We start from the raw sequence: 20,132 nt of genomic DNA, 5'->3' as shown, positions 1-20,132 counted from the left end.
GATAATTTTATTGCACTATGGTTACCTATAGAGAGTTACTACAAATAACTTAAAAGTGTGTACTTTTAAAGGAATTTACTAAATAGAATAGATTAGAACTGTCATGCTTACCCCAAAGTAGTCTACAGTAGAAAACTAAGTATCAGGGCAGGAACTTGAAGCGTTTCATTTTTTAAAATAAATAAATTTCTGTTGTGATAAGGAATAGTATTTAAGGTGAAAAGAAGTCTACCTCAATATATATGGTATATATTTTTGATTGATCTAGGTTTGTATAGTTAGAAATTATTATGCAAGATTTTGAGCCCATTAACACTTTGTTCAGAAATATTGAATTATAGGTCTGTAATAGCACATGTATTCATATACTGAGCACCATAAGATGAGACATAAGTTTGTAGGTTAATAATAGATGTGATACTAGATAATAACATTTCCATGTGCACTGACATTTTATCTGCTTTGTAGCTATGAATTCTGAGTCAACATCTAGTAAGTTTCTCACGATACTGGCACTTATTAAAGCCTGTTCATGATTTGTTGATGACTTAGTAAGCAATTCAGGTATACATTCTAGCTTTCTAATCTAGATACCAAACTCACCATCTTTTCAATGGGGAGACTATTAAGTGAGAAAGAACCAACATTCAGGAATCAGAATTTTGAAATAGCCTGCTAAAGTCAATACTAAACATTCTCTTTGAGCAAGTCCTAATATCTTAAGAGTCGACTTAACTTTTGCAGCATGACTATGCCCTCATATATGATAAACCCAGAAGGAATATATAAGTCAGATAGTACTTCACTGACAACTAGTGACACTCGTGAAAGCACAAATTAGACAGTGAACATTTTATTCCATGCATCAACAAAATTGCTCTCCCCATGCTGTTCAATATCTCATTGACTATAAAGCTATTTCATTTTTAAAAATTTGAACCATTACTCGGGAAAATTTGAGCCCACATGATCATTTTTTTTTTTTTACTTAGGACATACTGTCTTTACACACATGGCACCCCCCCATGTTATATGTGGCTGTGACAAAGGAATATGAATGAACCCATTACAGGAGAGTTCCGTATCCTTTTGGTAAAAATTTTCAAATCTCATTACATACTTATAGACATTACAGAACTATTAAAAAAAAAAACAAAACCCTGAACCAACCCCTCCCGCTTGTGGTTAATATAATATATATATATATATAATTTCAGTTTTATTATATAATATATATTATAAGTATATAATATTTCAGTTTTATTATATAATATATAATATTATATACTTACTATATAATATATATAATTTCAGTTTTCCTGTACTGATTACTGGTTTATCTACACATAATTTAGGTTCATGAGTTGGCAGTCACTTTGGTAATTAATGTTGGTCTTGATCAGCTGATGGACGTGTATTTCATGCCCGTTTTATTTTACTCTGCCACCTCTGGTCACCTAGTGGGGTGTGTGTGTTTAGTAAACTTGCTTCTTGAAATATTTGCCTAGACTATTCAGCATACATTTTCTTTAGTCATTATGCTTTTCCACTAAATGCAGATATCAGCTTCTATAACCAGCAGAGAGCATATGAAGGCTAAAATTTAATCTTTGTGAAAAAGAATCAGCTAACTCAAGCAGTTCCGGATTCATAAGGAATGTTTGGATAACTGTTGGTCACCAACACTGAAGTAGGTTACCACTGGCACTAGTCAGCTTGGTAAGTTCACTCTACTGTGCTCTTCATGTAAAATAATACTCAAGAAGTAGTTTTTCACTTCTTTTTTTAAACACTGGTTAATTTTTTTCTTGTATTACCAGTAAAATGCCAACAGTGAAATCTAACTTTAAGGTTAAAGGGTAATACTAGTATTCTAATTAACTTATGTGCCTTTTACTGAAATAATATGCAGCATTTTAAAGTAATTAGTATTCTTGTCGAAGTAATAATGTGATTCAAGAAAAGCAAAAATCCACAGAAGACCTGAGTACATTAATGATGGGGTTTCTTGAATAAGTGAGGAAATAATACACATGTTAAGCCCGAGTGGAAATTTTATTTTTGGTCTTTGTGTTTGAAAACTTAATGCATAATTTCTCAATTCAGAAGATATTTTCAGCTAAATCTGATGGTGTTCAAAGACTTTCACATCCTTCATGTTTGGGAAAGATAAATAAGGGGCCAGGGAATGTAAAACCCCCTGCCTTTGTCTTCTTAGTAAATGGTTTACATAACCTTTGCCTGACGCGTCATTCTTCGTACACCTGCACAAGATAATCACTCTGCTTTACTGCTGAGTTAATCTCTCTCGTGTCATGTGTGTCTTATCCTGTGCAAGCACACCTCACTCAGACTATTGAAATCATGGGTTAAGTTCTGCTGCTGAGGAACATTTTCCATAGCAAGTCTATTAAAAATATCAACCAACTCTCAGTCACGAATGGAACTGGAGCCCTTTATCTTAGATTTCGTCCATCCCTATTCATTCTCCAGACTCACACTGCGCATGCGCATAACTTTGATACCCGAGGCTCTGAGATCCCAAGTTCAATCCTTAGCCCCACCACAAACCAGAGCCCAGTAGTGCTCTGATGTGTCTCCCTGTGTCCATTTCTCTCTTACTCATTTAAAAAAACATAATAAGGGGGCCGGGCGGTAGCGCAGTAAGTTAAGTGCACGTGACGTAAAGCGCAATGACCAGCCTAAGGATCCCGGTTCAAGTCCCGGCTCCCCACCTGCAGGGAAGTCACTTCACAAGTGGTGAGGCAGGTCTGCAGGTGTCTGTCTTTCTCTCCCCCCTCTGTCTTCCCCTCCTCTCTCCATTTCTCTTTCCTATCCAACAACGACAGCAATAACAAACAACAATAATAAATAATAGCAATGATGAACAACAAGAGAAACATAAGGGAAAAAATGGCCTCCAGGAGCAGTGGATTCGCAGTGCAGGCACCCGAGCCCCAGAGATAACCCTGGAGGCAAAAAAAAAAAAATTAAAACATAATAAAATCTTTTTAAAAATTCAGACAATTAAAGAAAGGTTAGCGGTCATGAAGTATCATAAAACTAGGCTATAGAAAGCAATGCTTTTTTTTAGTGGAAGAAGAGTAGAAATCAACTTTCAACTTATCCTTGCCTCTAGAGCAGTTCAATGAAGTAAGTGCTGTTCATGTCAGCTGGGGTCAGTGGCTCTTTTTTCCCTACTTTGTTAGGGCTTAATGGTTCATAGTATTGCTGTCGTCACGTCGGCACAACCTCCCATGTCTCCATAACTTGTCTCTGCAAGACATTCCCCCCAAACTATGTCCCTTCCCATTGTCATGTCTCAGGACACCAGAGCCCCTGCACCCTCAGCCCCTCTCCCTCCTTCCCCAGAGTCCTTTGCTTTAGTGCAACACACCACACACAATCCACGTGTCTCCTGACAATTTCCCTCACTGCCTGTGCTTCTTGATTTCTACCTATGAGAGAGATCAGTATTCATCCTTCTCTTTTTGACTTACCTCATGCAACATGGTACTTTCAAGATATATCCGGGAGTTGGGCGGTAACGGTGGGTTAAGCGCACGTGGCGCAAAGCACAAGGACCAGCATAAGGATCCCAGTTCGAGTCCCTGGCTCCCACCTACAGGGGAGTCGCTTCACAGGCGGTGAAGCAGGTCTGCAGGTGTCTGTCTTTCTCTCCCCCTCTGTCCTCCCCTCCTCTCTCCATTTCTGTCTGTCCTATCCAACGATAACAATAATGATAATAACAACGATAATAACCACAACAACTATAAAACAACCAGGGCAACAAAGGGGAATAAATGGCCTCCAGGAGCAGTGGATTCGTGGTGCAGGCACCGAGTCCCAGCAATAAACCCTGGAGACAAAAAAAAAGGATATATCCAAGATATGGCAAAGGAGATGACTAGTATGCCCTTGTGTGCATATAGCACAACTTTCTTCTTTTTTTTAAAATTTCTTTATTGGGGAATTAATGTTTTACATTCGACAGTAAATACAATATTTGTACATGCATAACATTTGCCAGTTTTCCACATAACAATACAACCCCCACTAGGTCCTCTGTCATCCTTCTTGGACCTGTCATCCTTCTTGGACCTTCCTGGACAGTCTTTTACTTTCGTGCAGTACACCAACTCCAGTTCAGGTTCTACTTGATACCACAACTTGGGCATCTGGGTTGCTTCTAAATTTTTCTTTTAATATTTATTCCTTTTTGTTGCCCTTGCTGTTTTTTATTGTTGTAGTTATTGTTGTTGATGTTGCCGTTGTTGGATAGAACAGAGAGAAATGGAGGGAGGAGGGGAAGACAGAGAGGGGAAGAGAAAGATAAGACATCTGCAGACCTGCCTTACCACTTGTGAAGCAACTCCCCTGCAGGTGGGGCTTGAATCAGGATCCTTATGATGGTCCTTGTGGTTGGTGCCACGTGGCCTTAACCTGCTGCTCTACTGCCCGACTCTCTGCTTCTAAAATTGTGCTATCACAAATTATGCTGCTGTGAACGTTGGTGTACATAGGTCTCTGGATAAGTGTTTTTGTTTCCTTTTGGTATGTCTCCAGGAAAGGAATTGCCAGGTCATAGAATAGGTCCATTTCTAGAATTCTGATGAGACTCCAGACTGTTCTCTGCAGGGGTTGGACCAATCTACATTCCCACCAGCAGTGTAGAAGAGTCTCTTTGGGGGGTTGTGATTCTGTTTTAGAGTGACAGTCCCTCCCCCTACATCAGAATCACCTGGAGTACAAAGGCATACTCAAAGGAATCGCTGTCTCTGCTTTCAGACTGCTTACATAAGGTCAAAGAGTAGAGAGAATGTGCACAAGCAAAATGGGGGAAGAGGCTAGGCTGGGAGATTTCTTTTAGACACTGGAGCTGAAACAAGCTTGCTTTTCTGTCCAACTACCTTTATGTTATTTAATTTATCGAATGTGTTTAAACTATATATAAGGACTGGAGGAAGGATCCCGGTTCGAGCCCCTGGCTCCCCACCTGCAGGGGTGTCGCTTCACAGGCGGTGAAGCAGGTCTGCAGGTGTCTGTCTTTCTCTCCCCCTCTCTGTCTTCCCCTCCTCTTTCCCTTTCTCTCTGTCCTATCCAACAATGACGACAACAATAATAACTGCAACAAGGGCAACAAAAGGGAATAAATAAATAAATATTTTTTTTAAAAAAAGCTATATATGGAAGTCGGGCAGTAGCGCAGCGGGTTAAGTGCACGTGGTGCAAAGCACAAGGACCGGCATAAAGATCCTGGTTTGAGCCCGGGGCTCCCCACCTGCAGGGGAGTCGTTTCACAGGTGGTGAAGCAGGTCTGCAGGTATCTATCTTTCTCTGCCCCTCTCTGTCTTCCCCTCCTCTCTCCATTTCTCTCTGTCCTATCCAACAGTGACAACAGTAATAACTACAACAACAAGAAAAAACAACAAGGGCAACAAAAGGATAAATTAATTATTTAAAAAAACATTAAGATAAAAATATAAAAAAATAAATATTTTAAACTGGGGGATTAATGGTTTACAGTAGATAGAGTTGTACGTGCATATAATTTCTCAGTTTTCTACAAAACACCACCACCACCACCCAGCCTAGGTCCTCCACCATCACGCATCAGGTCAAAACAGACTGCATTGGGGAAGGAGAGTCGGGAAAATACAGAGAACAGCATTCAGCATCGGATGAGTCACCTGGGTTCTTGATGCACAAGCCAGCATGGTGTCTTGAGTTGTAGCTACTGAAGTCTGATTTTCAGGTTAGGCCTCCTTGAGCTCCGACCCTGACGAGACCCTGCCTGCGTGACCTTGCCAGGGTGCTTGCTCTGTGATTTCCTCTGTGATTTCAGAAGCATAATGACCTGGTCAGCTCATTGTAAAGAATCGATGCCTGCTCGTAGCTTCCTACGTGAGGAGAATTTGAATGAAATGCTTGGAGTCTTGCCAGTGTGCAGTTGCAGTCCTGGGACTGCTTTTTCATTCAGGTAGAGAGAGAGAAAGAGACATACTACAGCGCAGAAGCTGTATAGCTTTGCTGTCATAGCACCTCCCATGTGGCTGTCTTGTCCAGGCCATAGTCTTGAAGCCAAGCTATGCACTCTACCCAGTGAGCAAGCTCATGGACCCCCAAGTGAAGTCTTTAAAATTGATTTGTGGGCGCCGGGTGGTGGCGCAGTGGGTTAAGCGCACATGGCGTGAAGTGCAGGGACCGGCCTAAGGATCCCTGTTGAGCTCCTGGCTCCCCACCTGCAGGAGGGTCCTTTCACAGCAGTGAAGCAGGTCTGCAGGTGTCTTTCTCTCACCCTCTCTCTCACCATTTCTCTCTGTCCTATCCAACAACAATGATAGCAATGATAACAATAATAATAACAACAATGATAAAAAACCAAGGGCAGCAAAAGGGGAGAAAAAATAAGCCTCCCGGAGCAGTGGATTCATGGTGCAGGCAGCCGTGCTCCAGTGATAACCCTGGAGGCAAATAAAAAAATATATATATTTGTACCAATGAAGAAGTTTAAAAAATGTGTAATGTTTGCCTTTCCTGAAATTAAAAAAAAAAGTTATCAGGAAGTTCTGGATTCATAATAACATCTGGTCTTATTATTTCTTCTTCTTTTTTTTTTTTTTTCAAAGTTGTCTTTAGAAGTCCAGCCGAAGCAAGTCAGAACTTTGTTCTAAAATAGAACACAGTATGTTTGGATAGAAACATAACGCAATCATTCCAGCCTATGGTCAGTTGTGGCTACTCAGGAAATGCTGGGCCAATTCTAAGAAAAAGCTGCATGAGTTAGTTTACTTGAGAATGCCCAAACTACCTCCCAGCAAGGCCTCTATTCCTCTCAAATTCCTAGGCTCAACCTTGGCCTATTTTCCTGCTAAGAAATGCTTCTGCCTGAGCAGATGTATTCCAGGACAGACTCATTAACCAAGCTGATGGGGGCGGGGGGTGGGGGGGGAACTCAGCAAACAGGGTGAATCTGCTTGAATTCAGGAAGGCTGTCAATTCCTTTGTCTCTTTCTCTACTTTTTTTTTTTTTTTTTCAGTGTACCTGATTTGCCAGTGGCCCATATGTTCTGATAGCAGAGAACAAGAAACATATCAAAGCCAAAGGTTGTTTGTCTACTAGCCTGACTGTACAACAAGAAGTAGGTTTGATTGACTTGGATATGCAAGCCATAAGGCAGCAAAAGAGGGGGTGACAATTATGGGGGGGTGTGGTACTGGAGAAATGTTTGTTTGTTAGCAGAGCACTGCTCAGCTCTGGCTTGTGGTGCAGGGGACTGAACCTGGGGCTTTGGAGCCTCAGACATTAGAGAGTCTCTTTGCATAACCATTATGCTATTTTCTCTCCCCTCCACCCTTGCCCTAGAGACAATTTTTCTGACTGTCAGGATGCCTCAGAGACACTCCCCCCCCCCATTTTTATATAATTAACGGTGAGTTGCAAGGTTGTATGATCACACTCATCACCAAAGTTCTGTGTCCCCACTCTGCTCACTCACAAAGTCTTAGAAACAATTGGTTGGTCTTTTTTGTTTTTAATTTTCTTTTTCTTTTTTTTTTCTTTTTGCCTCCAGGGTTATTCCTGGGGCTTGGTGCCTGCACTACGAATCCACTGCTCCTAGAGACCATTTTTCCCCATTTTTATGTTGCCCTTGTTGTTGCCTTTGTTGTTGTTATTGCCATTGATGCCTTTGTTGGATAGGACCAAGAGAAATGGAGGGAGGAGGGAAGACAGAGAAGGGGAGAGAAAGACACCTGCAGACCTGCTTCACTGCTTGTGGCCGGGGGCTCAAACAGGGATCCTTAACATCGGTCCTTGCGCTTTGCGCCACCTGCGCTTAACCCGCTGGACTACCGCCCGAGCACCCCCTTTTTTCTGCAAGTTGATGTATATCAGTTTTCTAGATTCCACGTATTTAGAGACACCCAAAACAGCCAGAATAAGAGAGTTTTTCTCTCCCCTGCTTAAAGGCCGTGCTTGTCTGGTGACTCAGAAGAATCTAGGCTGGAATGTGGATATTCCACTTCTCCAGTGATATGTATTAATTTGACATTGTACAACTAGGATCATTTATCTTTTCTCCTTGGATATTATATTGAATCTTGTAGGTGTCTGTTTTAAGGCGTTATATATGTGATGAATAGGGGTTAGTGATGTACCTAGTTTATTTATTTTTATTTCTTTATTTAGTTAGCTATTTTGCCTCCGGGATTATCACTGGGGCTTGCTGTGAATCCACTGCTCCTGGTGGCCATCCCCCCCCCCCCATTTTATTGAAAAAGTCAGAGAGTAGTTGGGTGTGAAGGGAGAGATAGAAAGGGAAAGAGAAAGATAGACACCCGAGGACCTTCTCTGCTGTTTGTGAAGTGTCCTCCCTGCAGGTAGGGAGCCGAGGGGCTTGAACCTGGATTCTTGCACGGATCCTTGAGCTTTGTACTATGTGCACTTAAGGTGGTGCGCCACTGCCCGGCCCCCTTGATGTACCCAGTTCAAATATGGATGATTTACTTGTGATTGTGTCATTTGTGTGTAGTGTTTAAGGGAAACAGAAAATTGAATCTCACCTTAAATTTAAAAGTAGTAGGAAAAAAATTTCCCAGTGATATTAGTGAGAAACATTAAAGCATTTGAATATTTTTTACTTTTATTTATTTATTATTTTTTAGGGTTTTAAAAATTTTATTTATAAAAAGGAAACATTGACAAAACCATAGGATAAGAGGGGTACAGCTTTGCATAATTCCCACCACCAGAACTCCGTATACCATCCCCTCCCCTGATAGCTTTCCTATTCTTTATCCCTCTGGGAGTATGGACCCAAGATCATTGTGGGATGCAGAAGGTGGAAGGTCTGGCTTCTGTAATTGCTTCCCCACTGAACATGGGCATTGACAGGTTGATCCATACTCCCAGCCTGCCTCTCTCTTTCCCTACTGGGGTGGGGCTCTGGGGAAGCGGAGCTCCAGGACACACTGGTGGGGTTGTCTGTCTAGGGAAGTCTGGTTGGCATCCTGCTAGCATCTGGAACCTAGTGGCTGAAAAGAGAGTTAACATACAAAGCCAAACAAATTGTTGAACAATCATGGACCTAAAGGCTAGAATAGTGCAGATGAAGTGTTGGGGGGTCCTCCATTTTGTAGATAGCTAGTATGCATATTTTAGTTATGTTTCAAAGGGCCTGTAGCTATACTAGTATACTAGTGGGGTTTTTTTTTTTTTTCTTTGTTTGTTTTTGCCTGAGCCTGAAATCTGATGTTCAGGTAGATCCAAGTTATTGTCTGGGGAGATGATGTCATGGCTGGGGAAAGGACCAGAAAGCTGGATCAGGGAAGAGAGTAGCTCCCTAATATGGGAAAGGGGTATAAATATTGTTGACTATAAACCCCATTGATTTGATGTGACCTGGGGCCCATAATTAGCTTAGGAGCCTGTGTGACCTCTGCATCCCTGTAGATCTGAGCTCACATTCTGTGGTCATGAGTAGGAACATTCCATGCTGCCCCAATATCGACCCATCTTCCTCAGGTGTAGCATAGAGTATGTTGTCCATCCTCCGAAACATTTTCTACCATTGTTGATCCATGTTGAGGGCAAGGTCCTATGGGGGCCCACAAAGGAGTCTATTTTGTTTTTCCTGATAGAAATGAAGAGAGGGATTCACTCGAGTTCTAGGCCCATCAAGTCTGTTTGGGAATCTCAGGACTCCCTGATTAGGGCCCCACATTTAACTATTTTTTATGAAAACATTTGGGATATAAATGGGTGGGTTTACTGGAGATAACACAGATTTAACAAGACAGATGAATTTTTTTTCTTTTTTTTCCAACTCCAATATCATTTTATTGAGGAAGTTTTGATTTGCAGCAAGGATGGGGAACAACATTCCACAGGGCATACACAACCTGCAGAATCATGGTCTAACCATGGCAAGCAGAACTTGAATTTTCTTAATATCTGAAGGGTGGCCCATTGAGCCACTAAACAGCAAAAGATTAAATTAAAATTCCATTTAGTTGAGAGAGTACCCACTGCTGTGCAAGGTGTAAGCCCTATGACAACAGGGAAACACCATGGGCAGCACTGAGGGGTCTCCATGAATGGCAGAGTGGTGCTGAGGCATCCATGCCCTCACCCTCTCACCCCCCCCCCCCAAAAAAGACCAAGGAGGCCACTCAACAGTGCTCTGAATTCATTCCTTAAGAACTGCATAAGTAAATAAAACATTCCTCTGTTTTAGAAGTATTCAAAGAAAATTGGTATTTCTAGAATGATGAAGATATGCTTATTTATTTATTTGATAGAGACAAAGAAATGGAGAAATGGGGAGCCGGGTGGTAGCGCAGTGTATTAAGCATGCAGGTGGCGCAAAGCAAGGACCAGCTTAAGCATCCCGGTTTGGACCGGCTTAAGCATCCCGGTTCTAGCCTCCGGCTCCCCACCTGCAGGGGAGTCGCTTCACAAGCGGTGAAGCAGGTCTGCAGGTGTCTTTCTCTCCCCCTCTCTGACTTCCCATCCTCTCTCCATTTCTCTCTGTCCTATCCAACAATGACGACATCAATAACAACCACAATAAGTACAACAACAACAGAACTCTGTTGATAGATATAGCATGGAATTCTGCCCCTGTTATTTCCTAAATTTGTAAATCAATATGAAATCTCTAATAAAAAAGAAGACAGAAATTTCTGCCAGGAACAGGGGAGTTGCTGTGCAGCACTGAGCCTCAGAAATAACTCTGGTGGCAAAATGAAATATGTCATGATTTCTCCAACAACCCAGTAAGTAAATACATGACTAACTCTCAAACACACACACACACACACACACACACACACACACACACACACACCATTCTGCTGGTAATTCTTTAGTACATCTAAGATTTGAAAGCCCTTTACTAATTCTGGGTAGACCATCTTGGCGGGTACCCGAGATGAATGTGACTGTCTTCAAGCAGTGTACACATAGAGAAGAGATGGACTGTAGTTGAATAAGCACACAGGAAGAAAGGAATAATGACTTAAAGAAACTGTGAAACTTCTTAAGAATTAGGAGGTTTTTTAAAATTTATTCCCTTTTGTTGCCCTTGTTGTTTTATTGTTGTAGTTATTGATGTTGTTAGGTAGGGCAGAGAGAAATGGAGAGAGGAGGGAAAGACAAAGAAAAGGAGAGAAAGAAACCTGCAGACCTGTTTCACCGCCTGTGAAACAACTCCCCTTTAGATGGGGAGCCAGGGACTGGAACCAGGATCCTTCCTTACTCTGGTCCATGCGCTTTGCGCCATGTGCGCTTAACCCGCTGCACTACTGCTTGAGTTCCTGTTGTAGTTATTCTTGTTGTCATTGTTGGATAGGACAGAGAGAGGAGGGGAAGACAGAGATGGGGGAGAGAAAGACACCTGCAGACTTGCTTCACCGCCTGTGAAGCGACTCCCCTGCAGGTGGAGAGCCAGAGGCTCGAACCGGCATCCTTACCCTGGGGGTGGGGCCCGGGTGGTGGCACACCTGGTTGAGTGCACATGTTACAATGTGCAAGGACATGGGTTCGAACCCTGACCCCACCTGGAGAGGGAAAGCTTCATGAGAGGTGTGTCTCTGTTTCTCCCCTTTCCCTCTTGATATCTGGCTGTCTCTATCAAATAAGATAATCGAAGAAAAAAAAAACTCAGTAGAATAAAAAAAACAATTTAAAAAAACAGTATGCTTTCTGAAATGCCTAGATCAGTATCAGCTGATCTAGGTGAATGCAGAACTATTAGTATTGTGATTTCTCATAAGCTTTGCCCCCTCAACCCATCTCTTCTTAGTCTGTGAAAACTGTTTTTCTTTTATTCAAGATTTATTTATTACATATGCTGCAAGTGGTACCAGAGGTCAAAGCAGCAGCCTCAGGCCTGCAAATCCTTGGCTGTAACCTGAAGACAGTCTTTATAGTCTTTTCCAGATATATTTATATTAGTAGAATGCTATATTCACTTAAGGCATACAACAGTTCGATACTTGTATATAGTGAGACGTGATTGCTACATGTACATTTAAATTTAGTAAACATTACTTAAGTACACAGTTACATTTTTTTTCCTGATGAAAAAATTTTTTTTTCTCACACAAAGGCTTTCCCTCTCCAAGCTGACATTTTATTATTATTATTTTTTTTTTTCAAATAGTGGGAGAAAAAGAGGCTGTAGCACTCAAGCTTCCCCTGGTGCAATGGAGGGAAAACCAGACACCCTTCCAGTTACAGACATGCTGAAAAAGTCCGACACCTGTTCTCTCTCAGTAGCTTTTGGGTCTATGGTTCCATGTTGTTAGCTATAGCTGTGCAGTAAGACTGTCCAAACTCTTCCATTTTTAAAAAATTTTTTTTATATTTATTCCCTTTTGTTGTCCTTGTTGCTTTATTGTTGTAGTTATTATTGATGTTGTTCTTGTTGGATAGGACAGAGAGAAATGGAGAGAGGAGGGGAAGACAGAGAGAGGGAGAGAAAGATAGACACCTGCAGACCTGCTTCACCACCTGTGAAGCGACTCCCCTGCAGGTGGGAAGCTAGGGATTCGAACCGTGATCCTTCCGCTGGTCCTTGTGCTTTGCGCCACGTGCGCTTAACCTGCTGCGCTAACACCCAACTCCCAGAACTCTAACATTTTGTAAGCGGACGTCTGCACCTGTTGACCACCTTCTCTTCTCCCATGTCCTCCACCCTCATCGTCCTGCCCCTGGCAGCTGCTGATCTGTTTCTGAGTTTTTCTAGATTCTGCGTAAAATACCTTTTTCTCTGCCTGACTTACTGAGAGTAATGCCCTCAGAATCCATGCAGATTGTTGCAAATAATACCATTTCCTCCTTTGTTTTTTTTAAATCGGGGATTCATGATTTACAGTAAAATACAGTTTTTGATAACTTAGGTACATTTTTTTTTTCTGTTTTCTGCAAAAGATTCTCATTTCTAGCCTAGGTCTGCTTTCACCATCATATACTAAGACCTGACAGCCCCTTCTCCCCTCAGAGTCTTTAACTTTGGTGCAGTACACCAACTCCAGTCCAAGTTCTGGTTAATGTTTTCCCTTCTGATCTTGTTTTTCAACTTCTATCTGTGAGTGAGATCACCCCATACTCATCCTTCTGTTTCTGACTTATTTCACTTAAACATGATTCCTTCAAGCTCCATCCAAGCTGGGGTAAAGAAGGGAAATTCACCATTTTTAATAGTTGTGTAGTATTCCTTTGTGTATATGTACCACAACCTTCTCAGCCACTCATCTGTTGTTGGACACTGAGGTTGCTTCCTGGTTTTGGCTATTACAAATTGTGCTGCTATGAACATAGGTGTACACAGATCGTTCTGGATGAGTATGTTTAGTTCCTTAGAATATATTTGCAGGAGAGGAATTGCAGGGTCATAGGGTCGGTTCACAGGAGTTGGACCTATTTACATTCATACTAGTAGTGCAGAAGGGTTCCTTTGTCCCCCACAGCCTGTTCACTATTTCTTGTTACTGTCTTTTCTCACAGGGGTGAAGTGGTATCTCGTTTTTATTTGCGTTTCTCTGACAAAACATTTTTTTCATATGTCTGTTGGCCTTTGGATCTCTTCTGTGGTGATATTATGTTCATATCACCCCCCCCCCACTTTTGGATGGGGTCATTATTTTGTTTTGTTTTTGCTGCTGAATTTGGTGAACTCTTTATATATTTTGGTGATTAGCCTCTTGTCTGATGTCTGGCATGTAAAAATCTTCTCCCACTCTGTGGGAGGTCTTTTTGTTTGCATGGTGGTTTCTTCTGCTGTGCCGAAGCTTTTCAATCTGATGTAGTCTCATTGATTTATTTTTGCCTTTGTTCCTTGTAACTGGACTTGTGTTATTGATGATACCTATAAAACTTAGAGGGAAAAGAGTCCTGCAAATGTTTTCTTCTATGCATTTGATTATTTCTGGTCTAACAGCCAGGTCTTTAATACATTTCAAGTTTACTTTTGTGTGTGTGGAATGTAGTGGCTCAGTTTCTTTTGCACACTGCATCGCAGTTTTTCAAACAACATTTTCTTTTAATTGGGGAATTAATGTTTTACATTCCACAGTAAACACAATAGTTTGTACATGCATAACATTTCTCAGTTTTTCCATATAACAATACAACCCCCACTAGGTCTTCTGTCATCCTTCTTGGACCTATATTCTCTCCATCCACCCACCACAGAGTCTTTTACTTTGGTGTAATACACCAATTCCAGTTCACGTTCTACTTGTGTTTTCTCTTCTGATCTGTTTTTCTTTTTTTTTTAAATTTTTAAAAAATATTTATTCCCTTTTGTCACCCTTGTTGTTTTATTGTAGTTATTATTGTTGTCTGATCTTGTTTTTCAACTTCTGCCTGAGAGTGAGATCATCCCAAATTCATCCTTCTGTTTCTGACTTATTTCACTTAACATGATTTATTCAAGGTCCATCCAAGATTGGCTGAAAACGGTGAAGTCACCATTTTTTACAGCTGAGTAGTATTCCATTGTGTATGTAGACCACAACTTGCTCAGCCACTCATCTGTTGTTGGACACCTGGGTTACTTCCAGGTTTTGGCTATGACAAATTGTGCTGCTGTGAACATGGGTGTACACTAATCTTTTTGGATGGGTGTGTTGGGTTCCTTAGGATATATCCCCAGGAGGGGGATTTCAGGATCATAGGGTAGGTCCATTTCTATCTAGCCTTGTGAGAGTTCTCCAGACTGTTCTCCACAGAGGTTGGACCAATTGACAATTGACATTCCCACCAGCAGTGCAGGAGGGTTCCTTTGACCCCACAACCTCTCCAGCATTTGCTGCTGTTACCTTTTCTGATGTATGACATTCTCACAGGAGTGAAGTGGTATCTCATTGTTGTCTTTATATGCATTTCTCTGATAATCAAAGACTTGGAGCATTTTTTCATGTGTTTCTCAGCCTTTTGGATCTCTTCTGTGGTGAATATTCTGTCCATGTCCTCTCCCCATTTTTAGATGGGGTTACTTGTTTTCCTATTGTTGAGTTTGGCAAGCTCTTTATATATTTTCATTCTTAAACTCCTGTCTGATGTATGACATGTAAAGATCTTCTCCCATTCTGTGAGGGGTCTCTTGGTTTGGGTAGTGGTTTCTTTCTTTCTTTCTTTCTTTCTTTCTTTCTTTCTTTCTTTCTTTCTTCCTTCCTTCCTTCCTTCCTTCCTTCCTTTCTTTCTCTTTCCTTCCTTTCTTCCTTTCTTTCTTTCTCTCTTTCTTTTTTTCTTCCTTTCTTTCTTTCTTTCTTTTCTCTTTTGTTGCCCTTGTTGTTTAACATTGTTTTGGTTATTGATGTCATTATTGTTGGATAGGAGAGAGAGAAGTGGAGAGAGGAGGGGAAGACAGAGAAGGGGAGAGAGAGATAGACACCTGCAGACCTGCTTCTTCGCCTGTGAAGTGACTCCCCTGCAGGTGGGGAGCTGGGGGCTCGAACCAGGATCCTTACGCTAGTCCTTGCACTTCGCACCATGTACTCTTAACCCGCTGTGCCACTGCCTCGACTTCCTGGGTAGTGGTTTCTTTGGCTGTGCAGAAGCTTTTTAATTTGATGTAGTCCCAAAGGTTTATGCTTGCCTTAGTCTTCTTTGTAATTGGATTCATTTAATTGAAGATGTCTTTTAAATTTATGCAGAAAAGAGTTTTGCCAATATTTTCCTCTAAGTATCTGATGGTTTCTGGTCTAACATCTAAGTCCTTGATCCACTTGGAATTTACTTTTGTATTTGGTGAAATGTAGTGGTTCAGTTACATTCTTCTGCATGTTTCAACCCATTTTCTCCAACACCATTTGTTGAAGAGACTCTGCTTTCCCCATTTAATAGTCTGGGCACCTTTGTCAAAGATTAGATGTCCACAGGTGTGGGGGCTTACTTCTGGGCTTTCAATTCTATTCCACTGGTCAGTGTGTCTATTCATGTTCCAGTACCAAGCAGTTTTGATGACAGTGGCCCTATAATACAGTTTGAGATCTGGGAGTGTGATGCCTCCGGTTCTGTTCTTTTTTCTCAAGATTGTTTTGGCAATTCTAGGTCTTTCTTGGTTCCAGATAAACATTTGTAGCATTTTTTCTATTCTCCTAAAAAATGTGGTTTGGATCTTGATGGGGATAGCATTGAATTTGTATATGACTCTTGGTAGTATATTCATTTTGATGATGTTAATTCTTTCCAACCCATGAACATGGAATAACTTTCCACTTCTTTGTGTCTTTTTCAATTTCTTTGAGTAGTGACTCATAATTTTCAGTATACAAGTCTTTCACTTCTTTGGCTTGGTTTACTCCTAGATATTTTATTGTTTTTGTTGCTATAGTAAAAGGAGTTGATTTCTGGATTTCATCTTCTTCTAACTTAGTGTTTGTATAGAGGAATGCCACTGACTTTTGTATGTTAATTTTGTAGCCTGACACCTTGCTGTATTGACTGATGATTTCCAAAAGCTTCTTGCTGGATTCCTTAGTTTTTTCTATGTATACTATCATGTCATCTGCAAGTAGGGAGAGTTTGACTTCTTGTCTTCCAATCTGTATGCCTTTAATTCCTTGCTCCTGCCTGATTGCTATGGCAAGAACTTCCAACACTATGTTGAATAATAATGGTGATAGTGGGCATCCCTGTCTAGTACCTGATCTGAGGGGAAATGCTTCCAGTTTTTCACCATTGAGTATGATGTTGGCTGTAGGTTTGCTATATATAGACTCTACTATCTTCAGGAATTTTCCATCTGTTCCCATTTTTTTTTTTTAATTTATTTTATTTTATTTATTCCCTTTTGTTGCCCTTGTTGTTTTATTGTTGTAGTTATTATTGTTGTTGTCATCGTTGTTGGATAGGACAGAGAGAAATGGAGAGAGGAGGGGAAGACAGAGAGGGGGAGAGAAAGATAGACACCTGCAGACCTGCTTCACCGCCTGTGAAGCGACTCCCCTGCAGGTGGGGAGCCGGGGCTCGAACTGGGATCCTTATGCTGGTCCTTGTGCTTTGCGCCACCTGCGCTTAACCCGCTGCGCTACAGCCCGACTCCCTGTTCCCATTTTTTATAGTGTTTTGATCATAAAGGTATGTTGTATTTTGTCAAAGCCTTTCTCTGCATCTATTGATATGACCATGTGGTTTTTGGTGTTGCTTTTATTGATGTGGTGGATCATGTTGATTGATTTACGTATATTAAACCAACCTTGCATGCCTGGGATAAACCCCACTTGGTCATGATGAACAATCTTTTTAATATACTTCTGTATCCTGTTGACTAGAATTTTGTTCAGTATTTTAGCATTTATGTCCATCAGAGATATTGGTCTGTAGTTTTCCTTTTTGGTTGTGTCCCTGTCTGCTTTTGGTATCAGAGTGATGTTGGCTTCATAGAAGCTGGAAGAGAGCATTCCTGTATCTTCAATCTTCTGGAAGACTTTTAAAAGTAGAGGTGTTCTTCTTTGAAGGCTTTGTAGAATTCATTTGTAAAACCACCTGGTCCAGGGCTTTTATTCTTGGGAAGGTTTTTGATAACTGTTTCACTTTTGTTAGCTGTGATAAGCCTGTTCATATTATTGAGTTCCTCTTTATTTAATTTTGGAAGTTCATAGGTATCTAGGAAATTGTCCATTTCTTCCAGGTTCTCTAGCTTGGTGGCATATAGTTGTTCATAGAAGTCTTACATGATATGTTGAATTTCTGCGGAGTCTGTTGTGATATCTCCTCTTTCATTTACTATCCGATTTATTTGGGTCTTCTCTTTTTTTTTTTAATGAGTCTGGCTAAAGGTTTGTCGATTTTGTTCACTCTTTTGAAGAACCGACATTTACTTTCCATTGATCTTTTGTATGGTTTTCTTATTTCCAGTGTTATTGATTTCTGCCCTAACTTTAGTGATTTCTGTCCTGCTGGTTGCTTTAGGGTTCTTTTGTTCTTCTTCTTCTAGGTCTTTAAGATGTGCAATCAGGCTGTTTATTTGTGCTTTTTCTTGTTTCCTAATGTGTGCTTGTATAGCTATGAACTTCCCTCTCAGTACTGTCTTAGCTGTGTCCCAAATATTTTGATAGCTTGTGTTTTCATTTTCATTGAATTCTCAAAACATTTTGATTTCTTCCTTGATTTCCTCTTTGACCCAGTAGTTGTTAAGTAGTGTATTGTTGACCTTCCACATTTTGGGACTTTTAATCATCTTTTGTTGATTGTTAAGTGTTAGTTTAATTCCACTGTGGTCTGAGAAGATGCTTGGGATGATTTCCATGCTCTTGAATTTGCTGATACTGTCTTGTGGCCTAACATATGGTCTACAAGGACCTGGGTTTGAACCCCTATTCCCCACCTGCAGGGGGGAAAAGCTTTGCGAATGGTGAAGCAGGGCTACAAGTGTCTCTCTGTCTCTTCTTCTCTATCACCCCCTACCCTCTAGATTTCTGCCTGTCTCTATCCGATAAGTAAAATAAAGATAATTTAAAAAATCAAAAAAAGGGAGAGAGAAGGCTTGACACCTATAGCACTACTTTTTTGCCTTCGAAGCTCCCAGACAGCAAGTGGGGCAGGGGTGACCCAGGTCATTGCATACAGTGTCATGTACACTCTACCAGCCCCATTCAAGTTGTTTTAAGGTTTGGCAGTTTTGCAGTGAAGCTGGAATGTAGAGCTCTCTGACAGCAGTGTTTCTACACAGAAGTGGCTGTTGGGAGTTGGGTGGTAGTACAGTGGGTTAAGTGCATGTGGCACGATGCACAAGGACCGGTCTAAGGATCCCGGTTTGAGCCCCTGGCTCCTCACCTGCAGGGGAGTCGCTTCACAGGTGGTGAAGCAGGTCTGCAGGTGTCTTTTCTTTCTCTCCCACTCTCTGTCTTCCCCTCCTCTCTCCATTTCTCTCAGTCCTATCCAACAATGACATCAATAACAACAACAATAAAAAAACAACAAGGGCAACAAAAGGGGGAAAAAAAAAGTGGCCAGGACCATAGAATTAGAATTTTGATTTTTTGAGGAATTTTTCAGTAATTTGTAGAGTTCCCACAGATCTTTTCTTTTTTTCTTTTTGCTAGTCAGCTTCTGCGCTTCCTCATTTCCATTTGTTACTCTTGTTACAGAAAAGGTTTCATAAAAAATGAAATTTTATTTTACAAACTCACCTTGTACTCTGCTGCATAAGCTGAGACTTTTTTTATGATTTAAGAAAATTCACTTTCTAAACTGGAGAAAATAAATTCATTTGTTTAGATCACTTAGGTATTTCTAGTTTATGGATTTTTTTCAGACTCTGCTTTGTACTTATGGCTAATTAAAAAAAAAATTCAGCATGGGAACCAACCAAAGCTGATGGATAAAGTGAGGTTCAGCTTAGAAGACTCTGAGGTTATTAAAAGGGTGTCACCATTTTATCATGTTGGCAGAGGTGTGACCTAACGATCCTGGCATGCTTAGGATCTCCTCAGAGATTTTGACCTTTGATCTGGAAGTACACTAACTTATTGTGTCACTTGTGCAAACCAATTAGTCTACTCATGTAATAGAGAAAATGCCTACTTAGGATTCATGGTCCAAAGGGATGTTGGTAAAAGGAATTTAAAGAATTCCCTAAAAAAAAAAAAAAAAGAATTCACTGAATGTGAACACAGTCTTCTGAATACTAAACAAGGAATCTCAAAGAGGGGGAAAAAAAACATGTACCTTGTGTCTTAAGATGTAATATGACATCAAATAGGAAATTATCTTTCTTTCTCTTTTCCAAATTTTCATACTAGTAGTACTGGGTATGGTGTAAACACATTTAGATTTAATGATTTCTACTGCTTATAAAATGTACACATTCAATAGTGTCTGGAACTGGGGCATGAAACTTGAAGGTCTCGCTCCAGGGCTAAGCAGTACAATAATGTTGATACGAAGATTAAAATAGTTTTTCTTATTTCCTGTTGACATTTCTTACTGTTGTGAAAAAGTGAACCTTTTTGTTCTTTTTAAAAAATATTTTAAAAAATATTTAATTATTCTCTTTTGTTGCCCTTGTTTTTTATTGTTGTAGTTATTATTGTTGTTGTTATTGATGTCGTCGTCATTGGATAGGACAAGAGAAATGGAGAGAGGAGGGGAAGACAGAGAGGGAGAGAGTAAGAGA

This window comes from Erinaceus europaeus, chromosome 5 (assembly GCF_950295315.1).
Source record: "Erinaceus europaeus chromosome 5, mEriEur2.1, whole genome shotgun sequence".
Lineage (NCBI taxonomy): Eukaryota > Metazoa > Chordata > Mammalia > Eulipotyphla > Erinaceidae > Erinaceus > Erinaceus europaeus.
This window is presented reverse-complemented; position numbering follows the sequence as displayed.